The sequence below is a fragment of the Saimiri boliviensis genome, chromosome X (genome assembly GCF_048565385.1).
Source record: "Saimiri boliviensis isolate mSaiBol1 chromosome X, mSaiBol1.pri, whole genome shotgun sequence".
NCBI lineage: Eukaryota > Metazoa > Chordata > Mammalia > Primates > Cebidae > Saimiri > Saimiri boliviensis.
In genome coordinates this window covers 111298143-111324079 of record NC_133470.1, presented here as the reverse complement: position 1 = coordinate 111324079, position 25937 = coordinate 111298143, and the positions used below count along the sequence as shown (strand labels likewise).

General features: G+C 37.1%; 1 protein-coding gene and 1 non-coding gene across 4 annotated transcripts in view; one reads left to right on the top strand and one right to left on the bottom strand.

Moving 5' to 3' along the window:
* TENM1 (teneurin transmembrane protein 1) overlaps positions 1–25937 on the bottom strand; it is an 832265-nt gene that overhangs the window by 538752 nt on the left and 267576 nt on the right. The gene's annotated exons all lie outside the window — the stretch shown is intronic.
* LOC120361968 (small nucleolar RNA U13) lies at positions 23990–24088 on the top strand. Its single transcript, XR_005577992.1, has one exon. It is a non-coding gene; the product is annotated as a small nucleolar RNA U13 (small nucleolar RNA).

The window sequence follows — 25937 nt, the reverse complement described above, 5'->3', positions numbered from 1 at the left end:
AAGGTGCTCAGAATACTTACATTAGCTTACAGTTAGGCAAAAGCATCTAACACAAAGGCTGTCTTTATAATAAGGTGTTGAATATCTCATGTAATTTATAGAATGCTACACTGAAAATGAAAAACAGAATGGTTATATGGGTACTTCAAGTGTTGTTTCTACTGCATGTGTATTGCTTTTAAATCATCTGGTCAAAAATTTTTACGTTGAAACATTGTAAGTTGGGGACTGCCTGATACATGTGTATATAAAGCTTTGTTTTAGTGTGGTGGTTAAATTATTTGGCAACATTTTTATCCTTTTGGGTCTTGCTATTAAGCTGTGTTAAGTGGGTGCAGAGCAATGTTGGCCCTAGATATCTTCCTGTCTTATAAAATTATATGTACACTTACTATATGATCTAACTATTCCACCCCTCAATATTTACCAAAGATAAATGAAATCATAGGTTCTTACAAAGATTTGTACACGGATGTTCATAGCAGCTTTATTTGTAAGAGCCAAAAGCTGGAAACGAAAAACATTAACAAGCAAATGAATGCAAACTCTGGTATATCCATATAATAGAATACTACTGAGACATAAAAAGGAATGAACTATTAATAAATACAATGACATAAATAAATATCAAAACAATTATGCTGAGTTAAAGAGGCCAAAGAAAAAGTCTACATATTGTGTGCTTCCAGGTATGTAAGTATCGAGAAAATGCAAACTAATATATAGTGAGAGAAAGCAGATTAGTTGTTGCCTGGGTTGTGGTGTGTGGGGAGTGAAGGGTATTGGCAGTATAAAGCAGTGAAAGGAAACTTTTAGGGATGCTAGGTTGGTTCACCGTGATGATTGTGGTTATGTTTTAATGCATATATACATATGTAAAATTTACCAACTTATATACTCTTTATATAGTTTATTGTATGTCAATTTTACCTCAATAAAGATGTTTCTAGAAAATACAGGGGGGTGACAAGAATGTTTTCTGCTTGCCTAATTGAAATGTCCAAGTAAAACATTGGGAGCACTGAAACAAAGCAGCAAGGTTGATAAAACAGAAAAACAAATCTGTGTTCACACATCACCATCAATGAGGGAAATGAACAGATCGATTTTTCTCAACTTGTCTGCCATTTTGCTTTTACTCCAAGGGAATCAGAAAGGCTTAAATTCTGGATACCAAAATCCTGAATGCTTAGATTGTTACAGACTAATGCAAACATGACCAACAAATGGGGTTTAATCTTAATCTGGCAGGAAAGATTCATGGGCCAATCTGGGCTCAATGATAAATCACCATGACAGATTAAGTGGACTCAACAATGTCAGTAACACATATTTGCCATTTTCACCTTAACAGTCTAGTTGCCTTTGTTTATCCCATAACTACAGATTCCTCTCATAATCCTGGCTATTCATTCTGGTTGAATGCATGTTACTTGTTTCAAAGAAGACTGGATGAGAGGATATGGTTAACTCAGTGCAAATGAAACCCTACTATGTAAAAAAACCCTCAAAATCTACTTCTAAACAATAGGATGTTGGTAACATACCATTTACCATTACTTTCTACAAAGACTCTTCAGTGGCACAGTATATATAGTCAATGGCAGAATGGGTTTTTATATACAAACACTAGCATAGTACTCATATACTCTTGTAACCAGGGTCAGTCTTGACCTCATTCTGAAGTATAGTAGATCTGAACTAATACAATTATTTTGAGAGTGGTGTTTAACATTATAGTCCATTCCACGACAAACTTTTATTTAGAAAGGAAGGCCATTCTCCATTAGCTGTGGAAGTTGGGAAACTTATCTCAGTTACCAGAAAATTCACTTGCAACTGACTAAGTATAAGGTTTTAGATGGAATCACCTGAACTAGCTAGTTTTGATTTCAAAGCATACGTTCCCTAGTCCTGGGGTACAAATGGATGGAGGTCAAGCTACCAAATGCAGTTTTACATATTAAAAAAAGAAGAAAGTAAATCTGAACATGAATTTAGCATCTTTTTTTTTTTTTATTTTATTTAAGTTCTGGGATATATGTGCTGAGTGTGCAGGTTTGTTACACAAGTGTACATGTGCCATGGTGGTTTGCTATACCTGTTAACCCATCAACTAGGTTTTAAACCCCGCATGTATTAGGCATTTGTCCTAATGCTGTCCCTCTCCTTCCCTCCGTCCCCCAACAGGTCCTCGTGCGTGATGTTTCCTCCATGTGTTCTCATTGTTCATCTCCCAATTATGAGTAAGAACATGCAGTGTTTGGTTTTCTGTGCCTGTGTTTGCTGAGGATGATGGTGTCCAGCTTCATCCACGTCCCTGCAAAGGACATGAACTCATTCTTTTTATGGCTGCATAATATTCCATGATGTATATGTGCCACATTTTCTTTATCTAGTCTGTCACTGATGGACATGTGGGTTGGTTCCAAGTCTTTGCTATTGTACATAGTGCTGCAGTAAACATAGATGTGCATGTTCCCAGAACTTCAAGTACAATTTAAAAAACAAGAAGATGTTAAATTAATGTTTGGATTTACTTTCTTCTTCTTTTTTAATATGTAAAACTACTACATGTTCCTTGGTAGCTTGACCTCCATGAATTTAGTATCCTCTATGTACCAAGCCCTGAAAAACATATTATTTCATTTAATCCTCAGAGTAGCCCTCAGAGAAAGGTTATTATTATTCCTTTTTTTTTTTTTTTTTTTTTTTTTTTTTTTTTGAGATGGAGAGTCACTCTTGTTGCCAGGGCTGGAGTGGTGCAGTGGTGCAATATTGGCTTACTGCAATCTCCACCTCCCAGGTTCAAGTGATTCCCCTGCCTCAGCCTCCTGAGTAGCTGAGATTATAGGCACCTGCCATTACACCCAGCTAATTTTTTGTATTTTTAGTAGAGACAGGGTTTCACCATGTTTGTCAGGCTGGTCTCCAACTCACGACCTCAGGTGATCCACCCACCTTGGCCTCCCAAAGTACTGGGATTACAGGCATGAGCCATCACGACCAGCCTTACTAATTCTTATTGGAAAGAGGTTTTTATTGAAAGGTACCCTTGGAATCTAGTGATATTTTTAATGTAACAGTAGACAATATATATTTTAATTTTATTACATGAATAATTATAATTCAAAATGGCCTTTTCAGTTAGTTTTCTGTTCACACCTCTCCTAAGCCCCATTTGAATTTTATGTAGGCTAAGAAATAAAACTGATTTCCTAGATGAATGAAAGTTATCTTTTTATAATTTTAGCCCAATGCTAAAATTAAACTGTTCACAAGTGGGCTGTTTTTAAATAACCCTACCCAGATTTGGACTTTTCAAAGTGAATATTACTTGGCATTTATATAGCACACCCTTTCAAGACTGGACTTTTATTTATTGATTATACATCATGAGGTAGAACAGTGTTATAATTTTATAGCTAAACTGTGGAGTAATTCAATTTTTGTCTCCCCAACCCCACCAAACCTCCCCATCTCTAAAGTCTGTGGTGATAACAGTGTTGCAGGCAGGCTCTGGGTTGACTAGAAGAGCTCTTCTCCCCGCAGAAATAAACCTCTGTCCCTAGCCCTCTCTCCATCCCTCTTTCTCGCTCTCTCCTTTCTTATTACCTCTGTCAGGATACTAAGTTTCCAAGTATTTAGCCAAAAACTTTTTGAGAAGGAAAGTGAACACACAGAACCGGAACAAATGTGGCATATCTCAGCATAGCCTCCCAGGGTCCTCAACTTCCCTCAAACGGAGGATACCGTACACAGAAACCATTGATGTGGTTTTCACCTAGTAGATTTCAGTTCGATGGAAGAAGCCAAATTCCTATTTGTTACTGCTTTCATATACTCAATTTTGCTGACCCTCTGGAGGAACCTGAGTTAATACCCAGATGAAATGCACAGACAATAACATGTAGATAAATATACATATGAAAATCTGTGTGACTCTGATACTAAGTATTTACCGAGCACAGCTGTTACAAATTTATTCCCACTAGAACATGAGTTCCATGATGGCAGGAATTTTTGTCTGTTTTGTTTTTTGTTTTTTCTCTGTTACCTGGAACAATGCTTGTTACATTAGGTGGTTAATAAATATTTTCTAGTTAATCAATTTTCTTACATTCTGGATTAAAACTCACAGCTAGCAAATTTCCAGGCTGCTTTGCAGACGTATGCAAAAAAAAAAAAAATGTATTCAGTTATTTGTGTTCGGATTAATGATTCTGGAGCCCTAACATACAGGAATAGTAAGCAGCATGAGATATAATCTAAGACCAAGCAAGGCCCAATTCCTTAGTATGGTATATAAGGCCTTTTACAAATTGGCTCCATCCTACTTTACTGGTTCCTCCACTCCTGCCCCTACACCTACAGTATAGATGCAGACAATTGTTTGCTGTTCTTTAAATCCATTATTCCTTTGCACTTGTCTTTGCCTTTGAACACACACTTCTCTGTGCTAGAAACACTCTTAGCCACTTTCTAACCTAACAGAGGTGCATTCGTCCTTTAAGATGAAACTCAAAATATCACTTCTCTGGAGCCTGTCTCAGTCTTACAGAGTGAGTCCCTCACTTTGCTTGGACTCCACAGTCCTTTATGTATAGATCTATCATGGCACTTACTTACTTCTTTGTCCTGTCATCATTTCAATGTCTGCAATAGATTGTCAGCCCTCCGAGGGAAGAGGACATATCTTTTTCCTTCTCTCTAATCTGCCTGGATCCTACCAGTGTCTGTCACACCATAGGTGTTCCATGAATGCTTATTGAACAACACATGGACTGAGGGCATGAAAACTAAGGGTTGAAGAGCTCTATTAAAAATTATAGGCCAAGTGCAGTAGCTCATGTGTGTAATCCTGTAACTTTGGGAGGTGGAGGCAAGAAGATCACCTGAGCTCAGGAGTTTGACAATAGCCTGGGCAACAAAGTGAGGCCTCGTCTCTATAAAAAATTTTTTAAAATTAGCTGGGCATGGTGGCACACAACTGTAGTCCCAACTACTTGGGAGACTGAGGCAGAAGGATGGCTTAAGCCCTGGAGGTCAAAGCTTCAGTGAGCTGTGATCACACCACTGCACTACAAAGCCTGGGTGACACAGCAAGTCTCTCTCTCTCTCTCTCTCTCTCTCATATATATATATATATATATATATATATATATATATATATATATATCTTGGCATTAGTCAGGGAAGAGGAAGTATACTAAACGTAGCTTAACTTTGTCAAATTTGATGACACCGTGTTGTGCTCTTAGGCAATTGGCCACGAATAGGAACATTTGAACAAGAAAGCAAGCAAAAACAAACGGAGCTGGAATTCTGGAAAAGGAAGTGACACAGCAAAAGTAATCGATGCTGAATATGGGGAGAAAGAGAGTGACAGACAGTGGGTGGACAGAAGGAACACATCTACCTTAAATCGTGCCTAGGAGAAACCTTGGAACCAGTGACAAACCCAAGTGACTATGTCAAAAGTGAAAATTCAGCCAAGCATGTGTTTTGTCAATATAATATCAAATCACTATTTGGCTCTTTGTGCTTCTTCCCCGCAAGGTGATGATTTGGGGACCAAATGGAGTCAACTGTTCCAGGCATTGTGTAGACTCATATTACATCTGTCCTGTATATCATTAATGTCCTTGGGCAATACTCATAGATTGTTTTACCTGCACATCCTTCCAAAATGTGTAAAAGGAATGTGCATTCATGTATATAGATTGTCCATTGTTTTTTAAATGCCTGAAATATTAATTTGATTGTTCAGTTTAAGTGTTTGGGACAATGTTAATAAGGATTTGGATAATATAAGTTTCCAATTCAAAAGCACTAATGTTTTTGTTGCTGTTTGCATTTGCTTTCTAGCTTTGAGAGGTTTGGGAAAATGCATTTTGCAGAAATTGCCTGCAGTGTTAGCACTAAATGATAGTGTGCGAGCTAAAGAGAAGCAAGCCTTTATCTAATTTCATACCTCCTTGATAAATTTAAAATAAAGAAAAATGTTCCTAAACATTTTATCACAAGCTGTAGAATATTCTCAACTCACAGCCTTTCTCTGAATACTGGGATGCATGTAAAACTCTTAATGTAGATCACAGATTTAGGCTCAGTCTATTTAGCATGAGGTGATAATACTACCCTGTAAACAGGAAATGCCCCCCAAATTTGATCTGATTGCTTCCTCTAGCTGGGTGTTAACGTGCTGAAGTAATATCCCAACACACATTTCCCAGTGAATATTATTCCTCTCATCTTTGTTAATGTTGTTAAATAATTTCAAAACTCTCCTCAAGGCAGCTGCTCTGTGCTAGGGAGCTAAACACAAGAGAGGCCAATGTTTTCTTTTATTTGTCCGCCTGCAGACACAGATGTTGTTTGTGTTGTCTGCAAGCACAGAACATACTCTAAAATACTGTTGTTTTCAATGAGTCAAAGTGACAAGATGTGGGTAAAGTTAATCCCTAAGAATTAGTACAGAGTGGAATAATACTTCAAAAGGAGGTATAAAATGCATTAAACTCATATGGAACAATGAGCTATTAATAATACATGCATGGTTTAAAGGTCTCTTTTTATACTGTCACTGACAAAAGAAATGCCCATTGTCTCCTGGCTGCTATATCCCTCCAAGTATTTTGGCAGCTGGTGGTGGAAATCCAGATGGAGACAGCAGTGAGCTGAGTGAAACCTGGGAGGCAAGAAGCAGGAAGTCCTAGCGTCCGCCACATGCACATTGCACAAATGACAACCTAAGCTGTGAATTTCAATGTGCTACTTATAAGTTCATATGTTGCATGAGGTCATTAGGATGGTGTTAAAATTGTTCCAAGTTAGCATTGCCACTTGGTATCTGTGTGGCCTTGGAGAATTTATTTAATCTCTCATTGAGCCTTGGTTGCTTTATTTGAAAAATAGAAATAATAGGCTGGGTGTGGTGGCTCATGCCTGTGATCCCAATACTTTGGGAGGCTGAGGTAGGTGGATCACCTGAGGTCGTGAGTTGGAGATCAGCCTGACCAACATGGTGAAACCCCATCTCTACTAAAAATACAAAAAATTAGCTGGGTGTAATGGTGGGCGCCTGTAATCTCAGCTACTTAGGAGGCTGAGGCAGGAGAATAGCTTGAACCTGTGTGGCAGAGATTGCAGTGAGCCAAGATCGCCCCACTGTACTCTAGCGTGGGGAAGAGAGTGAGACTGTCTCAAAAAGAAACAAAAATTAGTAAAAAAAAGTATAAAATTGGATACAGTGGAATGTAAATGTTGGAAAAACATTGATCATAATTTTTTTCTTACTATTACCATTCACTTAAAAGAGATACTGGATTTTTATAAATAGAGGTAGTAATTTATATCTACTATACATTTATATACACCTGCAGAGTGATTCCATAAAAGAATATTTTACTAATATAAAGAAAAGGCCAAACTTTCACACTCCCTCCTCAAGCTCTTTATGTTAAAAAAAGAGATACCCTAGTTCTCTTGACAAGGTGGCAGAAAACTACTTACTGCTCAAACATGCATCAGTGTGTGGAGACTAGGGTACCATTAAAGCAACTAACTGGAGGAGGTAATTTAATAATAGCACCCACTATTAGTTTGAAGAGTTAATGCGTTTCTCTCCTGTTAAGTAGGTAAATTCTTTTAACTTGCCAGCAACATAATGACCAATATAGGGTACACACCATGAACAATGGGTCTTCTTGATAAAAATGATTAATAGGTACATACACACACACACACACACACACACACACACACACACACACATATATATATATATTTATATATATATATACATGGGCAAACAATTCTCATATTGTGAGTTTTAGCGACACCTTAATTTATGCTTTATGAAACAAGAGATTGGCTCCAGTGGAATGTTCTATAAAACCAGAGGCCAAACTCCAGCCAAAAATAAAGACAACAAATTTATGACTGCTTTCTGAAGTAGAGAATAATGGAAAATTTTGCTATGCTATAAAGCATGGAGAAACAGGCATACGCTTTTACCAGTTTTTGTATTCACTAACTTGTCACCTCACCATAGCCACTGCTTGTCCTAGGTAATTATGGTATTTCTCCCCATCTCCACAAAATTAACAATAGTCATAACAGCAACAATAAATAATAGTTATTCTAGTGCTTATCATGTGGCAAACACTGTGCTATACACTTTACATACATTCTGCATTTAATACGGAACAATGGCTTCCTGAGGCATGTATTATTACTATCTTGTATTGATAAGCAAGGAAACTGACTTTGATGAGGTTAAAATACTTGACCATGGTCACCTTTGCTAGTAAGAGGTGAAGTCAAAATTCAAATCCAATTTTGTTTGTATTTAATGTCTTTTGCCTCTAATATTGCGTAAGTGGCAGAAAGGCTATGCATTCACTTTGTTACAGATAAAATGATCTCTTACTACATGCATAGCTGCTGGTGGTAAAGAGGGATAAAATGGGTCAGTGACATCTTGTGGAGTTGGTAGATTAAGCTAGGATTTGATGAATGGGTAAGGTTTGAATGAACAGAGGGGAGAGTGTAGATTCCAGTACTGTTTTCCAGGTTGTATATCCAACTATTCACTTGTCATCTAGATATTTTAAATATGCCTTACATTTTTAAAAATGTACACAGCTAACTTGATTATCATTGGCTCCAAACTGATTCTCCTTTTGCCATTGCCTGTTTGTGAATATAAGTATCATCTATTCATTTGCACAGGCCAGAAACCTAGGAGTTACTCCCCATATTCAACACAACATAAAACACCATATTTTTGTTTTGTTTTGTTTTTTTGAGTGGAGCTTCACCCTTGTGGCCCAGGCTTGAGTGCAATGGTGTGATCTTGGCTCCCTGTAACCTCAGCCTCCAGGGTTCAAGTGATTCTTCTGCCTCAGCCTCCTGAGTAGCTGGGATTACAGGCACATGCCAGCACCCCCGGCTAATTTTGTATTTTTAGTAGAGATGGGGTTTCTCCATGTTAGTCAGGCTGGTCTCCATCTTCTGACCTCAGGTGATCCGCCCACCTCAGCCTCCCAAAGTGCTGAGATTACAGGCATGAGTCAACACATGCCTGGCCAATATACCATCATTTTTGTCTTTTAACTGTAGCTTGAGCCTATCAAGTTTTTTTCCATTTTCATATTCCGTAATCTCTGGCCTGGATGTCTGTAACAACTTAACTGGTATCCTTCCATCTAATATTGTTTTCAATGCCACCAGACAGAATGCCAAAAACCAATCATATCATCTCCCTTCAATATACTCCCATTACTATCAAAACCTTTAGCATGCTTTACAAAGTCATATGTTATTTGGTTCCCTATGTACTTCTCTGGCCACTCATCCTCTTGCTTCTGCAACATGTACATCTTACAGTTTCTCAAATACGCCATCTTGCTCTTCACCTTATGACATTTGCGTATGTTGTTCCCTCTTTTCCTTCCTGCCCTTTCCATCTCTTCATGGGTTAATTCTTTCTGATCTTTGATTTCATCTCACTTTCCTGACCATCAAGACCAGATTAGGTCCTTCTTTCTCTGGAGTACTTATCACAATCATCACATCATAATTTTAGGATCAGTTTCATAATTACATAGTAACTATCTACTCCTACCAAAATGCAAACCCTCGGCCAGGTGTGGGGACTCTCACCTGTAATCCTAGCACTTTGGGAGGCCAAAGTGGGCAGATAACCTGAGGTTAGGAGTTTGAGACCAACCTGACCAACATGGTGAAATCGTGTCTCTACTATTAGCCGGGCATGGAGGCATGTGCCTGTAATCCCAGCTACCCAGGAGGCTAAGGCAGGAGAATTACTGGAACCCAGAAGCCAGAGGCTGCAGTGAGTCAATATCATGCTACTGCACTCCATCCTGGGTGACAGAACAAGACTCTGCCTCAAAAAAGAAATTCTCTGAGGGCAGCAACCATGTCTGTCTTGTTCATCATTGTATAATCAGTATCCAGAAAATCTTTGCATGCACGGAAGCATAAATAAATATTTGGTGAATATACCAGTGCATTGCAAAAGCATTTTAAGCAAGGATGATAGTAGAACACCAAAAATAATAAAGATGCCATGTCTGGAGTACTGATGATTGCATGAGTGTAGCTTCAGCATGGAATGCTTTGCTTAGTAAATAGTCAAGTCTGGCTGGCTTAGAAGGTTCACATAGAGGGAAAAAAGGGAGAAAATACTGGAGAAAAGATATTGAAGGACCTAAAATAATAATTATTTCAGGATTTATTCTATCGGCAATAGAGAACAACCAAAGGTTTGAGGTGATTCAGGACTGCTTGTCAAGAATCTGTGGCTATCCGAAGTGCATATGTGTTCTCCATTTTAGCCTGGTGCTTCCAAATACATGTTCCTACTTTCGGTATCTCTAGACCATTTATGTTTGGAGAGACGTCTGCCCAACAGAACTGCCACATGGTGGAATGATTGACTCACAGCGATTCCCCCAGTGACCATGTACATACTGCAATCTCAACTCTTTGAAATAAACCATTCTTCATACTCCCGTTTTAGACTTGTAATCTGAAAAGAAGCCCCTACCTTTGTATTGCAGTCTTTGCCACAATTGCTTAAGGCGTGGACACCAATCCAGTCTGGGGCAATCATATTTCCCTACCTGCTATGGTTTGAATGTTTTTCCTTTCCAAAATGCATATTGATTTTTTTTCTTTTTGAGATGGAATCTTGTCCTGTCACTCCTGCTGGAGTGCAGTAGCAACATCATAGCTCATTGTAGCCTCCGTCTCCTGGGTTCACGTGATCCTCCCATCTCAGCCTTCCTAGTAGCTAGGACCACAGATACAAACCACTAAGCCTGACAACATTTTTTAAAAGACTTTGTGTAGAGATGGGGGTCTCACATTGCTTTCCAGGTTGGTCTCAAACTCCTGGGTTCAAGTTATCCTCCTGCTTGGGCCTCCCAAAGTGCTGTGATTAAAGGTAGTCCTCATGTTGAAATTTAATTGCCGTTATAACATGGGACCTTTAAATTAAAGTAAAGTATTAAAACATGGGACCTTTAAAATGTGATTGGGTCATGATGAGGGCTTCATCCTCATGACTGGATTAATGCCATTATTGTGGGAATGGGTTTGTTTGTTACCACAGGAGTAGGCTCATTATAAAATGGTGAGTTCTCTCTCATTCTCTCCCTCTCCTTCTCTCTCTCCCTCCCTCCCTCTCCCTCTCTCTCTCTCTCTCTCTCTCTCTCTCTTTCTCTCCACCTCTTCACCACTCATGTTTGCCCTTCTGCCATGTGATGACACAAAAGACAGCTCTAGCCATTGGATTCCCCAGCCTCCAGAACTGTGAGCCAATAAATTTCTGTTCATTATAAATTATCCAGTCTATGGTATTCTTTTGTAGCAGCATAAAACAAAGAACAGACCAAGACACCACCTCCCTGTCCCCACTGATTAGTTCAGATATTGGTATGGGAAATAAGCTAGGCCAATCCAGGTTGGTTCTCAGATTTTCTTAATTTTTTAAATGTTTACTGAAAGCAGGTAGAAGAGTATCTCTTTCCTTTTAGTTAGCTAGGCTATAAGGTTGACAGCCCAGAGCAGTCAGTGCTAGCCAGCTGTCCATCTTGTACATAATAAAGCTGGCCTGCAGAGAGAGCTAGGCATAAGAGGGAGTCTTGACAGTGTTCCAGTCCATGATTCCAACCTGTGTTCCAGTTTTTGCTAAGACTGTGTTCCACCTTGTTGTTTGGTTGCTTGAGCCAAAAAAACATTTTTTTTCCCTCTCTCTCTCTCTCTCTTAAGCTAGTTGGAGTTGGGCTACCATCACTCATTGTCAGAGTTCTGACTAATACAAATATCAAAAGAGGAGGTCTGGAAATGAATTAGGGAAATATCTTCATGGCCAGGTCTCTGCTAATGAATGTTTGTAGCTAATTCCTTAACCCCGCACAGGCTTCCTGGTTCTCATTTTTTGACTTGGATTTTAAACTGTCCTTCACCATAACACCTCCACATCTCCAGGACCAAAGAAAGCCTGGTTCACAATCAGTGCTTGATAATTATCTATTGAACTGAATTGAATTGTGATAAATTCCTCCTATAGATTTTTAATCTTCTCATCTCTTTAACTTCAGTATGTCCTGTTTATGTGCTTGCTTTGCCAGCTAGTCACTTCCTTTTTTGCTGCCTCCTGATATAATTTGACTCTGGACATCCGTGTCTAATTCATTCATTTTTCTGTGCAACTTTCTGCTCCTTCCTAGTACATTCACTGGCTTATTTGCTTATCTCACCTTTATCAAGTGAAATAAAACCTCTTGGCTATTATTTGCTCATCACTCTTCCATGATAGCTGGGTGATCTATAGGCTTAGAATTCTCTGCACTCTGACATAAGCTCTGTGCCTAGATATGAAATAGAAAGGGAACATCTAGCTCATAAAATGTGGACTCGATTTCAAGCTCTGTTCTTAATGCTGGTTTCTTAGCTCAGGTTAAACAAACAGAAACCTTCTCTACATTCTTCCTCTTCTACCCAGACTCCCTGACCTGAGCTTCATCTTCTAGCTTGGGCTATCTCTGGAGTACAGAAATTGATATTTGCAAATAGGAATTAGAGGAAGACAACACAAAGAAGATGCCGATTTTTTTTTTTTTTTTTTTTTTTGAGACAGAGTCTGGCTCTGTCACTGAGGCTGGAGTGCAGTGGCATGCTTTCGGCTCATTGCATCCTCAGCCTCCCAGGTTCAAGGAATTCTCCAGCCTCAGCCTCCTGAGTAGCTGGGACTACAGGCATGTGCCAACACATCTGGCTAATTTGTGTATTTTTAGTAGAGACAAGGTTTCATCAAATTGGCCAGGCTTGTCTTGACTCCTGACCTCAGGTGATCTACCTGCCTTGGCCTCCGGAAGTGTTGGAATTAAAGGCGCGAGCTACTGTGCCCAGCTGATGCTGCAAATTTGAGCCAGAGAGTAATCAGTTTACTAACAAAAGCAAAGAAATGTCAGGGTGAGGCTCTGAGCCTAAAGAGAAGTTATTAAAAAAAAAAAAAAAAAAAAAAAAACAACTATCTATTGCCCTACCCATTAAATTCCTTAAGAAACAAAAGTGAAAGAGGCCTTATTCAAGTCAGTGTTAAGTAAGAGAAGGGAACCGACATTCAGAAAGTGCCTACTTTGTGCCACTGTGCTAAGACCTGTCTATATATTTTTCTCTTAAAGATACAGTCATCACAATGGCTCAGAGAGGTAGGCATTATTCACTTTACAGGTGAGACAACAAGGTCAAGTAACCTGCCACGATAAGTAATATGGGCAATGTTTTAAAAATGGAGCTAGATTTGATTACAGATCTGTCCCCATTTAGAATGGGAAAGCCAGGCCTTCGGGTACTTACACTCCAGCCACATCTATGCTGAACATTTTCTGAATATTGTCCTATGTTCCCATTTGCTGCTTCAGTGATTCTTTGCATAGAAAGCCATACTTCCTCATATGTACCTCTTGAACGTTGTAACAGTTTTTCAAGGCTCACTTCAAATTATGTCTTTTCTAAGGCTTGCTTTAGCCAGAGTTAACCTGGCCCTCTCCATAGTCTCACAGTGCCCTATTCAAACTTTTATCTGATACTCATTGAATGCCTTATAGTGGTATTTTGGTTTGTCTATTTCTTTCGCTACAACACTGAGCAGACAGATATCTAACAATGGCCATGTAAGTTCTTAGCAGTTTGTGATACATGTAATATTATCATCAGTTGAAAGCTTTGCCATGATAGTCTACAAAAACCATTACAGGATAAATAAATTGTGGTTCAGTCATTCAACAGAATATTATATAACCTTGAAAATAAATGAGCTATGTACATTAACATGAATGAATGTCACTAATGTAACACTGAGCATAAAAAGCAATTCATAGAAAAACAATAGGATTATATTTAAGAAATTTGTAAACATGTGAAACTGAAAAATATATTTTTAGGGATGCATACATATAGGGCAAAACTATAAAGAAAAGCAAGGGAATGATAAACACATATCAGGATGATGGTCATCTAGCAGGGAAGTGAGGGAAGAGGGTTGGGATCTCAAAGGATCATACAGCAGGAGCAAAAAGGTATTAGCAATGCTCTATTTCTTAAGCTACATGGTGAATATATAAAACTTTAATTATTGGAACTCAAACCAAAAATGTCAACCAAGTAACTTTTTTCTCTTTAGCTTTCTACTGTAAGAAAATAAAAGTGAATGAAAAGTGAACACTTCATTTCAGAGGTTTAATCAATGAGGGTAGCTACCAGGTTTTTTTTTCCTACTGAAAAGAACTTGGCATCAGAGAACTGGGTTTGAATACTGGCTCTATAAATGTAGCAATTGTCATTATTATTAGGGCTCCAGGCGAGGAGAACCAATACTTAAAATAATGAACATAAGTCACTAAAAATCATCAGTCATAGAATGAAGGTTCAAAATGCTTCCTTGATGTCATACTGGGGTAGAAAAGGAGTCATTTTAGAAAGATTTTCAGCAGTCAAAGATGGGAATTTAAAAATATACAGTTAATTCTGAATCAACAAAAAATACAGATTAACCAAAATTCCTCATTCTCTAAACATCATGCTGACTGAATTATTACTATACTTTTATTGTTTTTACTTTATTGTTTGAAAAATGCAGAAAACATATAAATATATACACACATAAGCACAAACACTTTTTGTGTTTTCACAAGACTGAGATTATGTTATACATAATGTTTTGCAATTGTCCTCTCAATACTATATCATGGATATCTTTCCATGTTAGAATACGCAGATCTACTTAATTCTTTTTCATATTTGCAAGGAATTTCTTTGGCTGAGGCTACCATAATTTATTTGACCAGAACCACACATTTAGCTTGTTTCCATGTATTTACTAGTGTAAGCAATGTTCAGTGGTCATCTTTGCATATACGTCTTTCTGCACTCTTGCTCTGTTCTTTCTGTAAGGTAAATTCCTTGAAGTCTGATTGCTGGGTCACAATGCATGTGCTTTTTGAATTTTCTTAGATACTCACAAAAAAATTGTTCTAATTCATATTTCCACCCACAGTGCCAGCTTCCTCGTACCCTTACAGTAAATGTCATGAATATTTTTTCCTTTTGCCAAATCAGGTGAGAAAAAGTTATTTCACTTTGATTTACACATATTTATACTTTCTTTCTATTGACTCGAACATCATTTCATATGTTTATTGGTAATGTGTAATTATTTCATTTTTATGTGGAATGTGCTATCCATACACATTGCATTTTGTTATGTACCAAATGTTATCTCCCAACCTATTGCTTCACCCCCTTATGGTTGTTTATGGGCATTCACTTTTTATGTTGTCAAATCTGTCACTTTATTTTCCTTATGGGTTCTGGGTTTCATGCTTCACTTAGGAAGGAAGGCCCTTTATATAACCAGACTTTCTTTTTTTTTTTAAGACCTTACCTCTCGTTTCCCTTAATCTCATGCCCCTCTTTCAATGATCAAATCAAGCTATCAATTTAGGCTTTGTTTGACTCTATCAAGGGAGGTCAAGTCCCTTCCACACATCAAGAGCTGCTGCTGTTTATTTCTCTTTGTCACTCTTATTTATACTGCATATTTTAGAAATTACCCCCCCAATTCATTATTACAATTAAAATAATACAGTTGTTCATAAAGACAAAATTAATGAATAATTCCCTATCTAACTTCTCCAATCTTGTCCAAAGTAACTGATACTCACTATAGAGAGAAGGTATTTCCATATCTTTCTCTAGACCCATAAAAATATATATAAATAGACACATTAAAAAAACTTTCCATATACTTTTATGAAAATTGGATATTTTATGTATTATACTACACTTGTTTGTTTTATATAACAATATAACATGCATGCTTCTTTAAGATAAAATATGCTTCTGACTCATTCTTTCAAATTCAGGAAATATTAAATATTATATGTTATAAATGTACCATTAATTATTTAACCAATGCCTTATTGCTGGACATTCAGGTTGTTTCCTTTTGTTGTCATTGTTAGCCCTATAATGTCACTCTTATAATCCTTCTCATTTCTCTCCCTAAGCCCATGAGATCATCTGTATCTTGTTACTTCCTCCCTTCTTCTCATTCTCACTCCTGTGTTTTGCTGGGATAGTTTAGTATATTTAGTTAGACGCCTGTGCTGTCCAATATGGCAACCACTAACCACATGTGACTACTGAACCCTTGAAATGTGACTAGTCTGAATGGAGATCTACAAAATATATGTGGAATTTTTAAGACTTGGCACGAAAGAAAAATGCAAAATATCTCATTAATACTTTTTATATTGATTACACATTGAAATGATACTATTTTAGATATTTAAGTCAGTCTGCCTTTCCATTTAGATTTTATTGCTTTTTCAGAAAACCAGGTTCATTGGCCATCACTGTTTCTTCTCTCCTCTTGAGATCTCCATTCTGATTCATTTATTATTTAGTTCGAGGGTTTTTTTTTTAAATATTTTTCACTGGTGTATGACAGTGATACATTTTTTGAATTCTTACATGACCTCAAACATCTTTCTTTGACTCAAGTGGGAGAACGATACCTTGACTGTGTAGTAAGTTACTTGGTTTGCAGTCTTTTCCTCTTAGAAATGTCTAGTTGCTCTCCTCTGTCTTCTAGCTTCCATGATATAGATGAGAAAACCATTATTTTCTTTGTAGATGATTCAGTTTTTCTGACAAAAAGCCTGAAAGATTTTCTCTTTATCCTTGGAATTTAGGAAGTATACCAGTGAACATTTCAGTGTAGAACAAAGTATGCCTCTTTTACACATATTTTCACAGATCAGCTTTTGGCTTTGTTAATTGCACATTGAAATTTTGTAATTATTTTTACTTATATTTTTATTACATTTGTACAAATAATTGTTTTTTTTTTTTTTTTTTTTTAAGACAGAGTTTCGCTCTTGTTACCCTGGCTGGAGTGCAATGGCGTGATCTCGGCTCACCGCAACCTCCGCCTCCTGGGTTCAGGCAATTCTCCTGCCTCAGCCTCCTGAGTAGCTGGGATTACAGGCACGTGCCACCATGTCCAGCTAATTTTTTGTATCTTTAGTAGAGACGGGTTTCACCATGTTGACCAGGATGGTCTCGATCTCTTGACCTCGTGATCCACCCACCTCGGCCTCCCAAAGTGCTGGGATTACAGGCTTGAGCCACCGCGCCCGGCCCATTTGTACAAATAGTTTTATGTGACATATATATGTATGTATTCTTTTTCTGTTCCTGAGTTGAAAGATTTTTTTCAATATTTCTTTAAATTCAGTTAATTCTTTAAATTTCCTTTCTTTACACAAAGAAAAATTTATAGCATTAACTAAATTTAAAGAAATAAATAATAAAATTTAATTTATCTTTTGTGCAAAGTCTTGAAAATCTCACATATATTTTATACTTGCAGCTATTATGATTTTAGCCACATCCCTAGATAATTTAGAAATGCCATTTTTGTTTATTTTAAAATAATTTTAAATTGCTCTTTTGATTTCCTCTTTGATTCAAAAATTACTTAAATAAAGTATTTTAGGTTCTTCTAGCCTTTTTTCCTGTTTATTTTTTCTGGTCTTTTAATTGTTGATTCCTAGCTTTACAGAATTCTCGTCAGAGAATGTTACCTGTCAGTTTTCCACTTGAGAATTTATTAAGGTTTTCCTTGTGGCAAAGTACATGATAAATTTTGTAAATGGTCCAGGGGCACAAGATACAAATATGGTTTTGTTTTTAGCATTAGAGTATCTAATTCTATTTATTTGACAAAGTATTAGGTCAAGTTTCATAAATAGATTATTCAAATCTTTGGTATTATCTTTTGTCTATTCACTTTTCGAATTCTGAGAAATCTGTATTTCACAACTGTCACTGCAGTTTTATCAAATGCTTCACATATCAATCCATACAGTTACATCTAATAAATATTTGTTTAAAAAATGAATACCTCTAGGTTCTATTTTAATGATTTTGGCCTTAAATTCCAGTTAATTTGATGTTGACATCCTTACCCTATTCTTTCTTTATTGAAAATTCCCTGGCATATCTTTGTCTATTCCTTTATTTTGAAACATTTTCATCATTTTGTTTAACGTTTGTCACTTATATATGTACTTAGTTAAAATGTGTAAATCTGAGTGGGTTTGTCTGGGAATAAAATATGTCAACCCGTTTCCATTAGTGTAACAAACACAATGTCTTAATCATGGTATGACACTGTATGTTTATTGCCTTTGTGGTAGGCAGAATAATGCTGAAAGACATCCATATTCTAATACCCACAATGTTGTGGGTATTAATATGTTAATATAAATGTGTTAGGGTACATGGCAAAGGGAAATGAAGTTTGCAGATGGAATTAAAGTTAATAATCTGCTAATGTAGAGATGCTATTCTGGATTATCTAAGTATAGCCAATGTAATCACAAGGGTCCTTAAAAGTAGACGAGTAAGGCAGAAGAGTCAGAGAATGTATGATAGGGGAAGATGAGTCAAATAGCCACAAAATTGCTGGCTTTGAAGATGGAGGAAGAGACCATGAGCCACACAATATGAGCAGCCTCTAGAAGCTGGAAAATGAAAAAAAAAAAAAAAAATGACAAAAAAACAGATTTTCTCCTAGACCTTTCAGAAAGGAACACAGCCTTGCTGATATCTTGATTTCAGTCTGGTGAGACTCATTTCATATTTCTGACTATCCAGAACTGTAAGATAACACATTTGTGTGTTTTAAGCCACTAATCTTATGGTAATTTGTTATAGTGGCAATAGAAAACTAATGCGATGTTATAAAATGTAGATAGCAGTTTGTTTCCAAATTACTGTGGACAGTGGATGGATAATGGGGATAAGTCAATTCAAAGATTAAATGAATTGATTAGTATTTTTACATTGTTTATTCTTCTTTCCATTTCCTTTTTTAGTTTTTGAATTGACTTTCTGTCCCTTATCAACCCCTTCTTAGCAATCTGCAAATTTACTGGTACTCTTATTTTATAATACATTTCAATCTAAACTAACAAATCTTTCCGTTATAATGCCCCATTCCTCAAGCACTCATACTATGTGAAGTCTAACCATCTTTTAAATTTGTAAGTAACAGATAACATGAGGATTAGACCTAGGTAGAGGGTAGCAGGAACCATGTCAAGTTTAACCTTATTTCACTTTCACCTTCTCTTTTCGAATGCTTCTTTCCTTTATCTCCAACACTGCCCCCAACCAAGTATACACTTTTCAAGGCTCTCTACCACAGAGCTTTGTGCTAGGCATGACCTTCCTGGCAATTATATTTAGACCACATTTTCCCATCTCCCTCCTTAAGAGTTACTTGTTCTGTGCCTTGTTCTCCCAGGGACCATGACATTTTGGTATGCAAACCAATGAACAATTTCACACTGTTAATGAAGCCAACACTATTTATATGTGGAACAATGGCTTAACCTTTTTGAAGTGGTTTTGCTTTCGGGATGGGGACGATAATTTAACCAAAGAAATGACTCTTCGAGGCTAGGAATTTCAGGCACTGTGGCAGGCTATACAGGGAGGTATTTGTGGCTGGATGAGGAAGGAGTCTCCATGTGTCTTCACTGTGCACTATCTAAGTGGGCTCCTACTCCATTTGTGTGAAATCAAACAAGTAATAACAGTGTATGAACCACCGAACAAGCTAGATATCCTGGCCATAGAGGCTATTGTGCCTCAGGGCCGTTCCAGGGCAAACACACGAACAGATAATTGGGCCTGTGAGCTGACAAATCAACTTGTACCCACACCATTAAACAACTGTAATTCACTCTGAGTCTAGCAGAGATCCCATTGTTTACTGCTATAAAATAAACCATATAAAACTTATAAATATGGAGACAGAATTTAACATTATGCTGCATAGGGTACCTTATATCACAGAATACTAATAAAAACTTTTATATTATAGAAATACATTTTAATAATGTTGTGCTTAAGAATAATTATACTTTGAATGATTTTCATGAGAGGCATCTTTTCCTACATTCACTTCAATATTATGACCGGATTTTCTCTTCTAACCGATATTAGGTTAATAAATTACTTGGATTTTAAAGGCTATGGTGAATTACAGACTTAACTAAAACATGGACTTCTAAACTGGCTTGCATGATTCCACACTGGCAGAATTTAACTGCCATTATGAATCACTTGTTAATTATGCTGTTTACAGTTTATATGCATACTTGAGACTCTTAACATGTTTAGCATGTTTTACTATTTTCCTGCATGAAGACTAAAAATATATAGGTATGTGTGTGCTGCACTGAATCATATTTTAAAATAGAAAAAGGAAAGAAATTGTGTGCAATTTTGGCTATTGTTTGCATGGTTGTTAAACCATAAAAAATAAACAAAGTGGAGAACAAATGAAAGAAAGCTCATTTAAGTATAACTAAGGCTGTCAAAGGAATAGTTAGAAAGCTTATAACCGAGCCTGAATGTTCAGCATTGAATCATAGCTTTGAACCAGAAGAGGGTTTTGCATGTATCTGTTCTAGTGGGTCCCAAATTCAAAATTTACATGGGTCACGTAAATAACATAAATAAGTGAAGTGGCTCAGATACGACAATGTGGATTAGTAGTGGCTATGGAGACCCAGAGAGCTCATGCTTTGTCTCAGAGGGATCATGCTGCTCAGCTTCAGCTGTTTTTTAATCTATGGGAACACAGGCCTAAGTTTGCTGGACCTTTCAATGCTTTGAGACAAGCTGGAAACCAATATTTTTGTATGCAACTTTTTACTTTGAAATGCTAATAACTAATTCAATTTTTAAAATATTTGTGTCTGTGGAACATATAGGGTACATGGGATGCCAGATTTAAATTTCTGATGAAACCCAACAGAAAGGAACATTACACAAAAGACTATGGAAACATATATTAAGTCACTTACATGCTGGCCACATGTAGTAGAAAGAATATGGGATTTGAACTTAGGCAGATGCAAGTTGCAATTCTAACTCTGTAACATAAACACTAGGTAATGTTAGGCAAGTTTTACAGACTCTCTGAGCCTCGATTTCCCTCTCCTTAAAATAAGGATAACAATATTTGTTACATAGGATGCTTGGTTTTATTTATTTTTATTTATAAATAAAAGTAACGTGTGGGATGTGAGTAGATCTTGGCGCATATAAAACATCCACTCTTTTTACTCTTTTCCATCACTCTATGTGCCTACCCTGTTTTATTATTATTTTTTCAATAGCAATCCTATAGACTTGGAATATTATGCTCCACTTCCTACTAGAATGTAAGTTTACATGATGGTAAGTAATATGTCAATTTCTTTTCACTGCTGTATCCCCTGCACTAAAAATACTACCTGACACATAAGAGTTGTTCAATTAATGTATGTTGGATAATGATTTTAACAAATTATAGTGCATTGACTCCTTCCCTTTAATGAATAAACACATGCAACTAAACCTATGTGTATGTTGTCCAAGTTTATAAACCAAGTTAATGCTGTACTGGAACTTAAATTCATATCAAGTTATTTATCTATGATGACTTTCATTGCATTCTTAAAGTCTGCCAAAATTATGCAATGTTTTACATGGACATACTTATCTCTTGGGTTTATAGAAAATACAACCTTTGAGGTATTTTAATAGATTTGCAAAGGAAGTCATCCTCACACTTCCACTGACTTTGGTGGTTAAAGGCATTTGTAGTGGTCTATGGATTATTCTAGATTTTTTATTCTGACAAAAAAACTGGTTTTGTGACTCATAATGACAACAATTTTATATATATTTTAGATATATATAATATATCTGGCATATTATACTTAAAATACTGTAAAGTGAATTCATAACTATAAACCTCAGTTGAATATCATATCAATCTTTTGAAGTAGATGGGACTAGAACTATTTTCCTCATTTTAAAGAGATACCAGAGATACCCACTGATAAGTGCCTTACCTAAATTTACAGTATGGATAACTAAAATATCTGGCAATAAACCATGTTTCTAAGGTGGTATTATTATTATTATTATTATTATTATTATTATTTTGAGACGGAGTTTCGCTCTTGTTACCCAGGCTGGAGTGCAATGGCGCGATCTCGGCTCACCGCAACCTCCACCTCCCGGGTTCAGGCAATTCTCCTGCCTCAGCCTCCTGGGTAGCTGGGATTACAGGCACACGCCACCATGCCCAGCTAATTTTTTGTATTTTTAGTAGAGACAGGGTTTCATCATGTTGACCAGGATGGTCTCTTGATCTCGTGATCCACCCGCCTCGGCCTCCCAAAGTGTTGGGCTTACAGGCGTGAGCCACCGTGCCCAGCCCGGTATTTTATATTCATAGGACGTATTGAAGACTTTCGACTATAGCCAAGACTGCTGTATCTCACAATTTGGATTTTTTTCTTCCCCTCACCCCTTACATAAAAAGTTGCCTGTCCTGGACCCTATCTCTAATCTTGCTACCATTTATACTTCTCCTTGGTATTAATACAACAAATTTTATTCACCAGAGCCCACGGAGTATTGAAAAATAAACAAACCAAGGACCTACCCTCAAGAGTTTTCTCTCTTCAGCATAACATAAATATTTAGTCTGGCTAAAATATATGTCCCTTGTAAGAAGTGTTATGCCTTAAGGGACTATATGAGGTGGGAGGAGAGAAAGATGCTGGTGCTAATTTAATATAGTGCTTCTCAACTCTCTGTACCTATTGGAATACCCCAAGGAGCTCTGGAAAATACCAAAGCTTGGATCAATCTAGGGTGGAGTCTGGGCAGTGGACTTTTTGAAAGTTCCCATAGGGATCCTAAGGTACAGCCAGTGTTGAACCACCATTAGTCTAAATGGAAGAAATTGCACTGTAGGGAAATAACTGAGGAAAGCAAAAGACAAATACCTACGGACAAACTTGACTTTCTTTTCCCTTGTAATGTCAGTCATTTAATTAAACAGATCTTGATACCAATTACATTTAAAAGATTTTCATTGAGGCAGTAGCTTTCCTGTGACTTAATCACCAATGATTTTAAGAAAAATATTTTCCTCCCTCAAATCTGACAACCAGTATCCACTTGATGATGATGTACATATGATCAATTTCATACTCACTTACAACATTTGGCAGGTGAAAACCCAAGTGTACACACAAGCGATTGAATCAAAAGTGAAATAACTATCTTAATTTTTATGTACAATTCAAGTGAAACTTGGTTTATATCCTGATTTCTCTGCATTGCCCATTTTCTTACTTTAGTTTGTTTTTATTTGGGATGGCACTTGTTTACCCTTATATTCTCAGCTACAACCCAGATTTGGTTTCATCTATCTAAGTTATTTTAGTTTGCTTATTTTTACCTTTTTTTTTTTTTTTTTTTTTTTTTTTTGAGACGGAGTTTCGCTCTTGTTACCCAGGCTGGAGTGCAATGGCGTGATCTCGGCTCACCGCAACTTCCGCCTCCTGGGTTCAAGCAATTCTCCTGCCTCAGCCTCTCGAGTAGCTGGGACTACAGGCGTGTGCCACCATGCCCAGCTAATTTTTTTTTTTTTTTTGTATTTTTAGTAGAGACGGGGTCTCACCATGTTGACCAGGATGGTCTCCATCTCTTGACCTCGTGATCCACCCACCTCGGCCTCCCAAAATGCTGGGATTACAGGCGTGAGCCACCGTGCCCGGCCTTATTTTTACCTCTTATTTACACATATTGCTTTTCTTTTCCTTAAAAAAAAACCTCCATATTTTTTCATATAGTCCACATTTCCTACAATAGTAGTTTCTAATATACTCTATCAAACCTAGATGTAAAAATCTGTGAGCTCTGTCTAATAAAAAGGAATGGCAATTTCTCAAAGAACATCTGTACAGATTGAAGCTAATTAGAGACACAGAGATTTTATCCAGTGATGCAAGTGCATAGTCCCTTCAGCCTTGGAATGTGACTCTAACAATGGGTTTTCATATTCATGTGTGAGATGTGCCTCTTTCAAACCTTGTTACAACTTTGGCACATTACCCATCTGATGTGAACTTAGATCTTTTTAACACTTTTATGTTAAACATAAAAAACAACGGGAATCTAGGATTTTGTTGGAAATAGCCTGAAGGACTTCTTTGAAGGGTGAAATTGAAGTCAAATATGTGCTTATCCAATAGCTATAGTAATATTTGTATACCTTTCTCTACCCTCTCCAATCTGTCCAGTAAATCAGTACTGTATTAATCTTGTTAAAGTGCCCTCTAAATGATCATGCTATGCTCCCACCTTTCATCATCACAGGTTTTCCATTTCCTAATGTATTGAATTCAAAACATTTGACTTGCTTTTCAAAGTACTTTGATACTCTGACCCTACCTAACTTATTTTCTATTGATTTCAAACATCTTTCATGCCAATCAAGCTGGTCTCCCTGTTGTACTATAAAAATACCAGGGTGTTTTTGTTGTGTTATGTTTTGTTTCTTGCCTTCCTCTGAATTGTTCTCAATATGCCTAGATTTCCTTCCTTTTCTTACTGTGACTCTTTACACATTCTATCTGTTTTATGAATTATAGGATGAGGTCCAATTCTTTTCTGAAGACTCTCCCAATCTAGTGCTCTAACTGATCTCACCTTTTTCCAACATCCTAAAATACTCACCCTCCCCCGAACGTGGCATTTGATTAAATATAGTCCTGTCACTATTTTAGTTACTTTAAGTATGTCAGCCCTGTGAAGAGTCTGAGGGGATTGTTTATACCTGTTCTCATATATCCTCCTTGCTTCTAACTTGGTGCTAGGTATATGGTTAAGGGATAATAAATATTTGCTGATTGCTAACTGATGCTGGTGTTGCCTAGTAGCCTGGGCCTATACACACTGTCAGTTCTGTCAACAGAGGCTGCGAAAATTCTACTGGAGATTATGGCTGCATAAAAATAAGCCTCTGGCATAAAGTGCGGTAACTGCCACTAGAGAATTCACCTGCAGGAAAGGGACCTCAGGCATATTACTTGGTGCTCTCAGAGACTCTTATGCCAGGTTTTTCACTGTCAAAATACAGCTAAACCATGTGCTAATGTGATGATGTGAGTCTCTGCAATAATTAACTGTAAATCTCTACCTGCTTAGTTTTCTAACATGGTTTTAGCGTTCTAATTTCCAATAGGCTACGCCTCAGAATTACCATGGATTACAAATTTGTGGAAAAATTGGACATACTCTGAGAGTCAAAAATTAGCCTTTTAAAGAAGCACTTCATTTTCTGTAAAAATCCTATTTTCAAAGTTAAATGTTCTATTTTACCCTGAATGAGCAAAATAAGCCTAAGGTTTCTGAGAAAAATACACTCAGAAGGTAAAGGATTTAATGCCAAGACCTGGAAACGTGAATCCTTCTCTTTGAACACAGCCTCTCTTTTCTTTTACTCCTTTCCGCATTTTAATTGCTATCAACTTATACTGTAACCTCTATTTCCCAGACTCTGCCCTACTCTCCAAGTCTCTTTATCTTGCTTCTTCCTCCCCGCCCCATCCCCTGCCACACAGACATGCACGGATGCACAGAGACAAGCATATAGCCCACCCACCTCCCCAGCCAAACTTCAACCCATGGTCGTACACTTGATACCTTAAGAATGTATTTCTTTACAGTCTCTATTTTCTGGCTCCCTAGTTCTTCCATTGTTTTTACATTGACACAAGGTAAAAATCCAATGGAATAAATAGTGTCAGTTACTGTTATTGTCATATAACATTATCAGAATACCAACTTTTCTGCACTGTGCATTGCCTTACTAGTCCCTGAGGACACTCATGATGAAAGGTCTTAAGCTCACACCATTTACTCCTCTCAGGCTCTCACTATGTCTTTCCAACTGTGATCACGTGTTCATT